The 15,098-nt window shown below is 38.1% G+C and overlaps 1 long non-coding RNA gene across 6 annotated transcripts in view; it reads right to left on the reverse strand.

Annotated features, from left to right (window-relative positions):
* Window positions 1-15,098, reverse strand: part of LOC310909237 — a 31,124-nt gene that overhangs the window by 12,843 nt on the left and 3,183 nt on the right. For 2 of the 6 annotated variants that reach the window (XR_014590041.1, XR_014590042.1), the window contains exons 3-4: window positions 12,762-12,847; window positions 8,093-8,223 (exon numbers count right to left, since the gene is read on the reverse strand). This is a non-coding gene — a long non-coding RNA (uncharacterized lncRNA). The other 4 variants (XR_014590043.1, XR_014590044.1, XR_014590046.1 and 1 more) reach the window with 4 other exon arrangements.

Raw genomic sequence — 15,098 nt, forward strand, 5'->3', positions numbered from 1 at the left:
AAACTGCTGAGTTTGCTCCTGCCATACTGATTGTGAATGACCCCTAAAGAGGATATACAGCTGCTTGATCAGTTCTGGAGGACATAAATAGGGATAATTCTCTTTTCCCTTTTTTTTTTCCTTGCAAATCTTTTCCCACTGAGTGGCTCTGGCCACTGACACCAGTTTCCTGAATCCTCTGCTCTTCAGCAGATGGGGGTTGTAGTTGGTGTACAGTTTAACAAATTCTGAATAATTTCTAACCACCTTCTCTTGAGCTGGAAAGGAAGAGATTTGGAATCTGGGCACTCTCTGCCTCTGAGGAATTCGGGGTAGGATTTACATCTATAGAAATCTCTCCCTGTAATGCCACCACTAGTGGGGACCTCCAGAATTAATGTATGGTTAAATTCCCAAGCTACGTGAAATTGGGTGAAATTAACAATGCTAATGGCATCAGTGGCATACAGAAATATACACACAGTATATTTTTGCCATGACAGGCACAGAGAGAAATGGACTGTTTACTCATTGACCTGGTGCAGCTGGTCAGACTAGTAATGATTACTTTGGTAAACAGCTCTCATTCCTGCCTTTTCTGCCACATGCAGGTTGTGCTCTCCTATATTAAAAGCCACCACAAAGAACTCTGCGAAGTAGTGGCAACCAATATTGTGCCTCTTACACAACCTAGGTGGTTTAAGTATAAAAAATAAGGAGCTATTGGCATGCTGCCTTGCTATCAGAGGAGAAAGTGGAGTGAAAGGGTTTTTTGAAGGGGGAGGAGTTGTGTGGAACGTGCAGCACATGTGACCTGCCAACAAAAGCAATCAGTGGCACGGACATGGCACAGACATGCACCAGACATAGGGGCAAAAATAGAGAACAGGGGCAATAGCAGGAAGCCATAACAGTCTTTGCAGCAGAAAAAGGGGAGAAAAAAATTACATTCATCACGTACCTCTATAGATTTGCTTTGTAAGAATGTGAAACAAAGAGAAATGCTTTGATGTTCAGCTTTCATGATCACTAAATGCATCTTGGGAATCATTGAAATTGTTATCCCCACATTCCACTCAAACAATTAATGTTCTGCCTTCTCTTCACCTTAGAAAGGAGTGGTTGGCCTGTTTCATGGGAAAAAAAAAAAAAAGAAGAAGAAGGAGGCCTGTCAACACAAATTATGGATTAAAAAAAAGAAAAAAATATAGCTGAAAGTCCAGTAGTGATTATTACTGTTATTTTAAGGTTTTAGTTAATAAGTAGCATCATTACAGTGACTCCTACCAAACTAGCAAAGTCCTTACCCTTATGAATGTGTGCATATGTGCATGCATGTATGTCTGTCATGATTTAAGGATTGCATGAGTAATTTTACTAGCTTTCAAGGACCTGACTATACTTTTGATTACTCCACCATTGTACTGCTCATGACATCAGAGCAAAAGTGCAAGTACAAAAAAAAATGTTATGAGGCCACAGCACGAAACTACCTTTCTTGGTTAGTTAGTAGGGTATCTACACAAACAAAGTTAAAAAAAAAAAAAAAAGAGAAAGGCTAGCAGGGACGTTTTGTGGTTGTTACTGTGAGAACATTAATGCATGACTTAGCTTGAGAAATCTCAAGATTAATAACTTTGCTCTTAAGAAAAACTTGAAAAATGAGGTCAGATACAGTTTGAACTGGTTAAGATTCCCCAAGAGTAAAGTTACAAATATAAATAGCCCCAAGACCAAATATATTATTAATTACCTTCCAGGGAGCTAAAGGGCATGTAGTAAATGAAGATAAAGAAAAACTGTAGTAAATACACAGCAGTAATTTATCCTTTCCGTGGGCAGGGGGGAGTAGGGCAGAAGGACTAGGGACTCCACCTTTGTGCAGATTATTATATAGAGATACTCCACTAAAATATACAAATCTTGCTTATTCTACAAGAAATGCCAGAGTAAGACTCCACTCTGATGGTGATACCCATTCACTACACGAATCTGTATCAAAGAAGAATATTTTCAATATTCTTTTGCTCTGTATTAAAACCAAACAGTCTGGTTTATTATTGCTGCCCAGTTGGTTACAAGCTTGGGGAACCTAACAACAGATACACATTTGATGCAATATTTCTTCAGAAATTTGACACAGTTAACTGTATCTAACACAAAAAGATACAGGCATTATTTCCTTAAAACTGTTATTCATCAACGATGGTAATTTAAAATGATAGTCCATGAACCTATGTTTTATTGCCTTAAATTTGTGAAATTGACCTAGAATCAAGCCAAACTCTGAGTTTATCTGACATTTGATGATAAATCTATTATCTCTCAAAATCAAACACCATATTATACATATTTGGACCTACTTATATTTTTCTAAGTAATGAGAAAAGATGCTTTTTTGTTTACACTCACATCTATTTTATATAATTAGAACATTGGCGATGAAAAAATTCGTGTAAGCCCTAGACATATTCAGAGAGCAAATTAAGCATCCTTATTTTTGATAAAAATCTGGTAAGTAATTATTTTACAGAGGTGAAGGATTACTGATCCTGGACTTTTTATACCGACATATTTTAAAGGATCACTGGAGCAGCATCACTGCTCTTAACAGACTCAAAAGTATCATGTCTGTAATGTTTTAAGTGGAAGCCTGGAGCTATACTCAAATGAAGACACAACTGATAACCACCTTTCAGGCTGGAGATTAGGTGATAGTTGAAAAAAATACAAGTGATGAAAGGGGAACGAAAATCACTTTCTTTGTAGTCTGAACAGGGTGTCAGGGAAAATTTGTTTCAGGAGACAAAGGAAGCGCCTCCAGAAAAATGAGTGTGAGGAAGATAATGGTGGGCATCCATCCCTGAGTCTCAACTAGACTTAGAATAGGACTGACAGAGTCCCTGCATTTCCCTAGGCACATTAACTCAGGCATTGAAAGTGGAAAAAAAAATCCAGCTGCCTTGATTTAAAAAAAAGTGCAGACTTAAGGCAATCTTCAAAAGCAGTGCAATTCCTTCACAATACTATCAAATGTAGGTTCATTTTTCCCCCTTCCATATTTTCAAACAGCAGCATTTCAATGCCCAGATTGTATGTGTGCACATGCAGTTATCAGGATGCAACAATACCAGATTTTCAACTCAAGATCCACCTGCTTCCAGCCTAAGATTCTTTCCTGAAAGGTATTGGAAGTCAGGAAGAAAAGATGACAAACCCACCGGATCTTCAGTTTCCTACTTAAACACAAACATCCACAACAGTTTCAGAATATTTTGCACTCATCAGGATCTTGGGCAGGCAGACGTGGGGAAATTCCTAGAACCCCTCCAGAGTGGCATTATGTGCAGCTACAGCCTCCTTTCATTATCTCCTCCCTCAAAACCATAGTGATTCTGCCTTTTGAGGCAGAAGCAGCCCAGCCTCATATTTTCTTTCTTTTTTGTTCAAGACTTGCACAGCTCTGTGAGAACCACTCCCAGCCTGGCTGCTCTGTGGTTATCCCTTGTGACCATGTCCTGTTTCCACTTCATCAAGTAACTAAACAAATAAATATGTTCACAGTGACACATGTTGAAAGTTCACTCTTTTGATTAAAGGAAGGAGAGGATCTGACATTATCGCCTAGTCTGTCTTGGAAAGCTTCCAGAACAAGTTCTGGCTTTGCCTCACCCATTCTTTGGAAAGGGGATTTGTCTGTCTCAATCTGACTGAAGAAATTCCTAACAACTCTGTGTGTGGCAGGACCAACATAAATTTATTCCTAGTGAAGTGGTTGCTAATGCATCCTTTGACCATGTGATGAAACAGGCAGATAAGACAAACTTCACCTCAGTAAGATTCTGCTACTATCTGGATTTAGGAGCTTGTCAGGCTGATATAACCTCCAGGCAGAAGAGCATATGAATATGACTGAAAGGTTATATATTCTGCAAACTGTCATATCAATGCTCATGAGCATGGCTTTAGAACTCTGAGGAAACATTGAGAAAACCACCCCAAAAGACTGCTTCAGAGGCAGCGAAGTTCTGGACTCATATCTAAACCCAAACTTCGATAAAGTTTAGATCTGGATATTTTCTACCTGGTCTGGACACTGCTTCTGTTTCACAGTTTAAATGCACACCTAATTGTGCCAGAATGCAAAGCTGTACCAGAGCTGCACATTGAGCATTTATAACAGGGAGCAAGGCAAAAAGCATAGAATAAGTATCCAGGTATTGGGGTGCCAGATAACTTTATTAATTACTTGCGCACAAATGTCAAATGCTTTTAGGACCTGGTCAGTTATTTTCCAGTTTACTACAGGGCCCAACTTGGTAAATGAAAGGTAATATGTCTCTAACAAATATCTAATAAGAGAGGGGAAAAAGATCACTGTGACACTGCACAGTTTGAGAAGGAGACACGAGGAGCAAAGATAATGACCAAACCAGCCAGCAAAACCTAACCAGATGGAGGTTATTAGATAAACCTGGTATGAATAAGGCCAAAATCCTACAGAGAGCTTTGCACTCGCTTAACTTAGAGCATGTAAGTTGTGTATTTGCTGCCATTGTATAATTTTGCCAAGTAAAAAAAGTGTTTGTTGGCACAAGTGTGGGAATGAAAACAAATCCATGCAGAGAACGTGTGACAGGATCTGGTTATGACAGAGTCCTAAGGTAAGACAAATGAACAATAAGAAAAAGCTTCCATGAAAAAGAGCAAGGCTACAGATTAAGATACACCAACGGGATGAATACATTTTAGTGATGAAACAGACCAATATACAAGAAAGTTACAGGAAAAATTACATGCTGAATAGGTAGCCAAACTTCCTTTTATCCATAGTTAAATATCTATTATCATGCCCAGTCAATTTATTTAGGCTGCCATTTCAGTTTCCTTTGCTTAGTTGCACTATTCTGTTTGTTTAAAAATACTGCACTAAGTAATAAAATACTGTCCCTTTCAACCATATTTATGTCTCTTTTACCTGGATTTGCATAGCTGATATGTACTCAGTTGCTAATGACTGCTGAAACTCTAAAGATTTGCTATAAATGAGTACTCAACAGTAGGGCTTGGAAAACATTGTCTTAATTACTTGATAAACCTTTTACTCCTTGCAAAATGAATAATAAATCTGTTGATAATAAGTGAGTCTCTCAAAAATATCTTGTATTTCACCTGTTGTACAGCAGCGTAGACGAAGGGGAACTGTGCTGACAAATGATCCCAGGTATTTTTCCTTAGTGTAAGTCTGAGGAATTGGCTCCTTGTTCCTGCAGCTCCTCCTGCTGGAAAAGTAGCAGAGTTGCAGGAGAAAAAGGAGAGAGCGGCTTCTCGCTCTCTGCGCTAGGAGCAGTTGCCAAGATCAGTCATTTTCTCGAGCTGAATGAAAATTTAATAAAGAGAAAAGCCTGAAAATATCTGCAGCCATAATAGTGCAGTTATATAGCACTAGTCTTTATGGAAGAAAAAAATGTTGCCTTCTGGCTTGCATGCGTGTTAGATACTCTGTGATGATTCTATAGCAAGAAAAAACACGGCAAAATGTACTGATAATTACAGTGGTACACATATTAGTCAGTACCAGTCCAGACACTTAGTTTCACAGCACTCTGGTGACCAATCGAAAAAACAGCTCAAAAGTCAGCACCCATATTACATTTGACCTTGCAGTAAATGTTATGATCTGTGGGACTTCAAATGTTGATGCTTTTACCCAGTCAGCATTTTGAATCTAGCTCTTTCAGTTCACGACCTGCAAACAGATCTGAGAAGATTGCCTATCAATCAGCACCATGATGTCTGCTCTATTTGAGAAACATCAGATCCATAAACTTTTTATTTTAACATTTAAATTCATTTTAATGGAAGGGTGGTGAAAGTGCTGAGCTGCCAGTCCCGAAGACTGGCATGTACTATTTGCCCAGAGGAAAAAAGTATCCAAAAACAAGCCTTAGCTATGACATAGGATATTACAAAATTTTCATAGAATTAATTTTTCTTTTGGAAAACGTCATATAAAGCTACTGATGCAGGAAATCTAAAACACTGCTGATAGCTCAGGTTTTCCTCTTACGTGTGTTCCTGAAAGGTTAAAATAAGTAGAAATCTCTTCAAGCCTGCTGGTCCAAAGTCCTCACATAAGTACTCTTTCTGCACTAGAGTTTGCAACATTTTCCTTCTCCAGTGCCATCATGCTAGAGAACATTATCCTCTTTTCCAGGACACTGCTGGTGCACAATGAGTTTCTCTGCAGTTGGTAGTATCTTTTGGCCCGTTTTTGCGTCCTTCTTCACAGGTCTACAAAAATCTAATTTAAATTCTAATTAAAATGGCTCCTCAACTGCTGTATAGCTGAGCATATTCATCTCATCAGAGACACAGAAGAAAAGATATACAGTGCTAACTACATAATTTTTTCTGCTGGTTTTGTAATATTTATTAAACACTCAGCATTTTAATGTTTTCATGCATTAATGAGATTTAAATAGAAAATCCACCTATAAAACTGCAAGAGGAGGGTGCATTTTCTAAATTTGATGTTAAAATGTTTCATACACAGCAAGCTGAGGAATATTTAAATGGAATGACTCTAAGTAAGACCAGCTCTAGGTACACTTTCATTAAAAGCCCCCAGTGAAAGACCTGATAGGATCATGCACAAAGTATTCACTGAAAAAAAATGCCAGAGATTGACAACGCATATGGCTCACAACTGTGCGCTCCCCTCTGAATGTGTGTCGCTCTCAGTTCTGCTGGTGGAAGAAAATATGTGGGCATTTTCTATCATCTATGCAATACCCCCCAGCTTCACTTCAACTGCCTTGCGCAACAGCTTAAGTTAAGCCATCAGACTTAACACTGATATGGCCACAGAGTGTTCAGGTGCCATTACACCAATGATATCTGACAGGTGATAAGAAATCCTAGGATAAGAAGTGTGGTGAAAAGGCATTAGCTCTAACCCATTTGTCAAACGAACAAATGTTTTAGGCTTAGGTTTACTTTTGTGATGAAAAAATGTCATATGTCTCTACCAGCTATTGCTTACACAGAAGGGTGAGATGAATGGAGAAGCACAGGCAAGGGAAATGAGGCTGCTGCTCATTTGTTCTGGGTGCTAGTTAAGAAATACTGAACTTTGTCCAAAAGTCAGCCAGCAACATGTAGAGCCAACGAAGCGGATGGGCGAGGATGTCCCTGGTGCTGCAAGGGGACATTGCTAAACTCAGCCTAGCTTAGCATTTGAAAACACAGTGAGGACCTGCAGTGTCTTATGTGAATCCACAAACATCACATATATGAAAGCACCTTTATACAGGGTTTACACGCAGGGATTCCCAGTGCCATTGTGCCTCATCTTTCCCTGCTCACCAGGCTTTCCTGTATGGCCAGAGCGCGGCAAAACCCGCCCAGCAGCATTGCGAGGAGGCTCGAATTGCCTGTGCCACTGCCCACGCTCGGGCTCTCTGGGAACCGAGAGGAATCCAGCAGAATGCCGGGCGGGAGTGCCGGGGCTGGGCCGGGAGGTGGCAATGCCGAGCCGGGCACTGGTGGCACAGGAGACACCTCTTCCAGGGGTACAGCTCCCTGCCCGCACCAGAGCTCCTGACAGCTCCAGTGTGCCCTGATTTGCTGCATGCATTTCGGGATGGCTACGCTGCAGATGGTCACTTCCCCCCCAGCAGTCTGACTGAACCAATTAACAGCACTTGACTCCACAACACCTCCTTAATGCCTGAGGAGTTTGCTGAACCAGCTGATGATGCTGTTCTATTTGATTAAATGTGATATTTTTTAATAGCAGTTGAAGTGATATCAATGCATCAGGAACGTAGTAGAAAACCCCAGATTGTTATGAGGGGCTCAGAAAGACTCAAATTAAGTTTAGCTAGAGAAAAGCTTAATGACTTTTATGATATTCAAACATTATGTTCCAAACACAGAAAAGTTGGGTCTGCACTTGTCAGTGTGGGACTGAATGAGCATTAGCATCAGAAATCACATTAATTCAGATACAGATGAAGTTTGAGCTCTGGGCTTTATGGGTTGGCCCTAACTCTTTTAACCATGTGCTGCGTCTCCAGTCAAGGTTTCTTAAAAGTGAGCAAGATCTTACCAAAGTGTGTGCTTTTCTGTTCTCTGAGATCAGAGATGTCATTCATTCCTTTGATCCAATACGTTCAAAGAGTTGGGGATATTTTCTTATTTGACTCCAGGGCTTGGGTTCCAATGGGGAGAGACATAACACTAGAACAAGGAGAATTTGGATATGTAGCATTAATGCAATCAGATAACTAAGATGTCTGATGAAACGCTGCCAAATTAACAATGTCTTCTATTGAATTTATATACATGTTTTGTATGATAAATTCAGTGTAATATTACAGAATTTTATTGTAATGTTCTATTTAAAAATATTCTGGCAAAGTTTGGTTTGGGAATATTGCTTTTCCTCTGGAATTCTTCTCATGTGAAAAAATAGATGGCAGTAGGTTTCAATTTCCTTCTGTGTAGGTATCAGGATACAACTGTGGCTTGAGTTCTGCAAGATAAACCGATAGAGTCTGAACAGTGTAGGAAGGAAGCAGAACCATAGGAAATTTAGCACCAGAATCAGATCAGGTTTAAACTACTATTAACTCTTCTCTTGGCCAAAATTATAACATGAACCACTACTAGAAATCTTTCAGTTGAGAAGAACAGCCCCCTACCCCACAGATACCCTTTCCATACATTCTGGGAGCTTTCACATCATTCAGGGGGTTACTAAGAAGCCAAAGCAGCCATGTGCCAGAACTGAAATCCGTAAAATGAGTATGACATTTTTGCTCTAAGTTCTGAATGGATCATTGGACTTCATGCTGTGAATTTGCAACACAAACTCGAGAGATTTAATCTGGAAGATTTCTTAGGAGTAACCCAATGCCTGTTTAAAAGAAAATGTTCAGATTCCTTATTGAAATGTCACTGAAATTACCATTATTAATTGTTTCACCATCTCACTGATACATCTCAAGTAAAAAAAAAAATGCACTAATTAAGTGGTATGAATCTGTTGGGTGAATATCCACAGGCAAAAGTAAAATACTCTTCATTTGTTCTAGAAACTTCTGTCAGTTTTTCTAACTGCCTATCACCTGAATACATAAATTAAGAAAATATGCAATTCCATGTAACAAAGATATTTTTAATTTTAATATTTTAATTCAGCTAATGTAGTATTTTGACTGCCCAGGGCTTCCTATGACCAATAATTCACTGCTGAATCCAAGTGGATGTACAAGATCTGGATGTACAAGACAGGGATTTAATAAATTTGAAAGAAAGATGAAATAATTGAGGACTCTTTCTGTAATTTAAATATAAACCTTTTGCAGCCCTTGTTTCAGAAAGGAAAAAAGTTGCTTAGACTTGCATTCCTATATTTTCCTCTCAATGATACTTCTACAGATCAAGGGAAATTCAAAAACCCTGTCAGGAAAAACAAAATCTTCAAATTGCCAATAAATACACTGATATCAAACAACCATTCACCTATAGAAAAAGATAAAAACTCAGGGCCCTGCAGTGCTTCCATGATGGTTAACAATATCACTGAAGGTTTTAACAAGTGAAAAGACAGAGGAGAAACAACCTTCCATGTAATTTTGCAAGTTAATATCATGATATCCTTTGCTAGCATAACTGAACGAGTGCTTCACAAAGAATTTAATATATGTAAAGATTTGGAAAGAAGAGATTATGAGAAATAGGAATATACTCTCAATCTTTTATACTTTCATCCTTTTTTAAGTATTTTCTTATAAGTTTCCTTTCAGTATTTTGAATAGAACTAGTTTTTCTCCTATGAAAAGCAATAGATCTAATTCCAATAGTCTCTACAGAGACTCATAATGTTTGAGAACAATTACTAAGTTGTGAAATGCTAATGTACACAGTGTTCTTTGGCTTGAACCAGACTGGAATACAGATGCAGAATCAGTGAAATTTTAAATGGAAGCCTGATGGCTGTTTTGATCTGGGAGAGAAAAGCTCACTGATATTTCTGTTCAGAAAAGTTTTGCTTGGAAAGCTAATATGACCACAGCAGTGCACAACAGCTTTTAGTATCTCTAGCTATTAATATTAACAAATTTAACCACTCAGAAAGTGCAACCTTATCGCCAACACCCACTGAGTAATGCAAAAAAGTAAACAAGTGATAAAATCCCATGCAAGAAAGACTAAGGCCAGTCCCCAATGAGAACAGTAAGAGCTGCATAAATCCTTTTATGCTAAAACCATGGAGAAGAAAATTGTCTTCTTATCTTCACGTTGGCCATTCCAATATTGAATTGATCTCTTTGTCCCACATGGAAAGAACAGAAACCTATCAGCAGCCTGTAGAACTGCTTTTCTTAGCTTGTAGCTTGTGTGTTTCTGTCTACTTTGACACTGTGATCGCTTGCATGAGGCACATGCACAATTCCTTGCCTGAGAGGCTATTATTAGATGCATGAAATCAGTTGGAAAGCTGTGTTTTTTAAAGCCTGCCCCACTTCTTAAAGTACTTAACACTGCAGGATACAGGCTAGGGAAGTGCCAGACTTTATAACAGGTCACATATGTTCTTCGCTCCCTGAAAGAAACCAGGCTTAAAGTGAGAAACACAAAGAGAGGAAAGGATGGGCACTGTGAGGACAGGCTCCAAGGCCTAGCAGTGTTCTATTACACGTCATAAAGACAGCTTTAAAAGCCATCGGGGTATGCAGGTTACCTGTTTTACAGATAAAAGGTCTAAAAAAAGCCACCAATCTAAGATGTATCAGAAGGCAAACAGTGACAATCTGCTTCTAGTTTCAGGTAATGTCCTGAGCAACATTGAACTTCAGCATAATACCAGAACAGAAACGTGATTCAAAATCACTGTTTCTCTTCTTTATCCTCCTGGCTTTGATGAATACTCTTATGTTGCCTCTGCTTGTTCAGTGAATTACATTCTTTTAATCTTTGTTTGGGAGGACCGTCTCATTTCTGTTTGTTCAAGAACATAAAAAAGCAACTATGACTTGCCAGGACTAAGAATTTGCCTTTATCATTATCAATTCTACTAGGTATTGGTGAGAATGAAATGGTCATACTAAAAAATGTGTCAATTCATGCTATTAACAGACTACTTTGTTATTATTGCTGGAAAGTTGTGACAAAGTACTCAAAAGGGAAAAATAGACAATTTCATGCAAACAAACTTATCAAGTGAGTTGCAAATGTTAGAAGAAAAAATAGAAGCACAGTGTATTTCTTAAGGCTGTGTCTGCATAATGGATCAAGCCATCTCATTCCCAGGCAATGATCTGATGATGCATATGCACTGCCACTATAGCTGCATTGAAATTGCACTGCTTAAAAAACACTTTTCACAAATCTGCTTCACATAAAATACATTTGAAAGGGAATTGATCGATCTTGTGAATAGGGCTGAGTTAATTTTGAGACTTAAAATGGTTGGCAGCATTCCAAAGAGAGTTAGACTCACAGATTTCTCTACAGTATTCTTATCTGCAGAGCAGTGCCGAAGATTTCTGAAAAAGAAATCAGCTTCATCAGCAGCAAAAACTGCATACAGGCACTGTGATGAATGCTCTTAGTCAGAAAGGTGTCTGTAACACAAGTGTGTATCTTAAGTTACAAAGTTAGCACGTTGACATTAAATTGAGATTTAACTCTTGATCACTATGTTACTTAGCTTCCAGCATAGAGAGAAAGTAGGAAAACCCTCACAAAGATTGTAGTTTTCTGCTTGGTCCTGTAAAATCTACTGGACTGAAATAATAGCAATAACAACAATAACAGTAATAACAACATGGCCTAAAGTATTGATCTCTGTCTTTCAAGCTTTGCAGTTTTTATCTATAACACTGCCTAACACATATTACAAACCTTTAAGAGACACACGAAAATAATCTGGGCTGAAAAGTGTGCTATTAGATGATAGTGAATCATGGGTAAGACTACTGGAATGCGAGGCTCTTCTGTTAAATCACCCCTGTTCCTACAAAATACCCAGTATAAACAGCCAGAGCTGTAAGGGCTGTTTGATCTGGCAGACAGATACTCTCAGTTTTGTAAGAAAGGGGCTGGAGACCCATTTGCAGATGGGAGGAATTTGAAAACTGGAATTCCCCTCCAGAAAAAAGAGAAAAAATTAACCAAGCTCAAGAAGATTCTTGGGCTTATCACTGATTATGCTAACAACAAAATTAAATAGAGTGAAGTGCGTGCTTTTGTGGGCATTAGCAGCATGTGTCTTCACTTGGTTTAGACCACAGACACCTTAATGCCTTATCTAGAGTTTACCTTGGCCTTAACACGTAATTTACAGGGCAGAGATGAGATCAGGGGAGAGATAAGGACAGCAGCGAATTTGGATTTTAGGGAGAACCAGCAGGCACAGACTTGTGGTCTCTGTAACTGAAACTGCCATTAGAGTAAGAGGGGTATCAACAACAGTGTGAAATATCAGAGTGGGGAAGGGAAGAGGCACAACCCTACAACACCAGTTCTCCCACAGAACTGGGAACTTACTCTTTCCTTGTGAAGGGAATGAAATGAATTTGGAACAATGACTACAATGAACTAAGAATCTCAAAACCAACAGGTGGATATCACTTGTGCAGAGGTAAAGCCTGATCCTGTATCACTAAACTCAGTAGGAGTGTTTAAATTTAGCTCAGTAGATGCAAGTTATGAGAGGAAAGGCTGAATGGGCTCCAGAAGCCTAAATCTGTCTTGGTGTTTAGTGTTACCTGTGCAGGGGTTCTGGAAAAGAACAGAGGGTCTCATTTCTTCACATCTGCTCAAGTTGTCCTAGACCTTCAGATTGTCTCTGAACCTAAGTTATAGAAGAAAGGAAGTAAACAGACAACAGAAGTGTTGAGCACCACTTTAGACATGTACCAGAAAATAAGTACTAATGAGGCAGGCTATAATTTAATTTTGCAACTGTAGTGATGTGAACAAATCTTTTGAGGCTTGATTCATTATGCATGTACAGCTTCAGGACTCTCCATTCTGTATAGGTGTGCTTACCTACGTAGAGGATGAAAATTAAAGGAGCTGTTTATGTCACTAAAACTAGAACATGTTGTCCCTGAAAGGTGAAAGAATGTCTTCTCTTATATCTTGCCAAACCACATGGCTGCTGCTTTTTGGTGTCAAATTATCTGACTGTCCTTTACTTCTCCGTGCTGTGTCTCCTTTATCTTCCTGGTAGACATCTTTGCAATTTTATTAGTATTTGCATAAGTGAACATTGTCTTGCACAAATGGTTTCTACGAAATGTATGCAGTAGCTTTATTTTTCTCGGTAAAATATAAGCATTAGCAATTGAGGTGACTATGTGTTAAGTTGTTTCATTTGAGCTGTAATTAGATTATACAGGGAAATATTTGTATTGGTAATTGCTCTCCTTTTCCTAACTTCCAGGAATATTATTTTAAATATATATCTGTATTTATATACAACTATAAACTATAAATATATATTTTAATATCAATACATAATATTAATATAGATTTAAAATACATATTCTTATATAAATTATAAATACATATCTATATATACACACAGATACTTATATTAAGATTATCTGAAGGGGGTGGGCTTTCGTATGACTATGTCAAAGTCTAGCTTTGCTAAACAATATTATTTTGATAATTGTCCATGTATGCCAACAGGGATTTATGCCTGTCTGTCTATGAAAAATATTTGTGAACAGAAAATCACTCTTAAATCTTAATGTTAGAAGTAATGATTACTATATTAGCTAGAGGTCATACCATGAGAAATAAGGAACTCAGTTTAGCATGTTCTTGGTAAATAAATGATAGAAATACTTTTACATAACCTATACTGTAAGAGTGTATCTGAAGAGGAATGTTTTATTAATACCTTGGCTGTTGTGTTTTTACAAAATGTCAATAATAATATCTGAAGACTTGGAAAGCTAAAGTCATGAGTGACAAAAATGTTAATTACTGCTGCAATGATTTTTGTACCCCTTGCTTCTGTGTGACTGAAAACTCCACTATTTTGCTCTGCTCCTTCTCTGATAGGCTCTGGCTAGAAATTTTGGCTCTGTTTCCTCTGTCTCTTACTCCTGTTATCCCTGAAGCAGCTCATATTCCTCCGGTTCTTTTCCAAGCTCCTACACATCTTATTAATAGCAACTATTCTGGTGCCTGATCTTCAGATTTCTTCCTGAGCTTTCCTTGTCATCAGCTTTTCCTTGTCCTCCACACTTCCAATTGCTATAATAACGTTTTAGTTATCCTACTGTTTTCTATCAGGGCATTTATTAGTTTCAAACCAGCTCCTTTTAGTTGTTCTGTGTTTTTCTGAGTTACAGCCTCACAGGTGTAAAATAATTGGTCAGAAGAGTGAATGAGGTAAATTTACAACTTTCCATATCAAAATAGACTTTTTTCCCCCTTATTATAAAGCCTAATACAAGATTTCTTACAAGTGTAATGAGATAAAAATGAAATAAAATCTCAGTTGTTAAGCACAAAACATATCTGGGCAAGCTTTCCAGCGAAGAGTTGATCATTCAGTAGACATTAGCAACTTTTGGACTCATTTGGCCATTACGTTTAAAAATAGAATTAAATATTCTAGAAAAACCAAATGGGTTTTGAATGAACCCCTTAGATTTTTGACTGGATTTGCAAATCAACTAGAAACGCAAAGGAGGAAGGTTTGTTTATCATCTGTACTTCCTCTGTCTGTCCTATGCTCTCAGCTGACATTAGAGTCCAGACAGCTGTTCGTGTATGCTTGAATAGCTGAAGAATTAAGGTTGAAGTTATTATACTGAATTCAGATTAGGTTCTAAATCTAATGAAAGACACGCTGCTCTAGAACTTAAATCTTCCAGGTCTGAGGCAGGAAGGCTGACCATAACCAGGATGCTGATAAGTATTTCAGAAATTTAGACTGAATGTAACACTTCAACAAGAAGGAAAAACATAAAAGAAAAAAGGAATTTAAGATAACATCTCATATGTTTTTCCCTACTATAGCTCCCTGGAGGTTTTAAGTTTAACATATGGTACTTGTTAAAAGTTTTGAACAACTACATTTA

This window comes from Zosterops lateralis (genome assembly GCF_965231275.1).
Source record: "Zosterops lateralis genome assembly, chromosome: 5".
NCBI lineage: Eukaryota > Metazoa > Chordata > Aves > Passeriformes > Zosteropidae > Zosterops > Zosterops lateralis.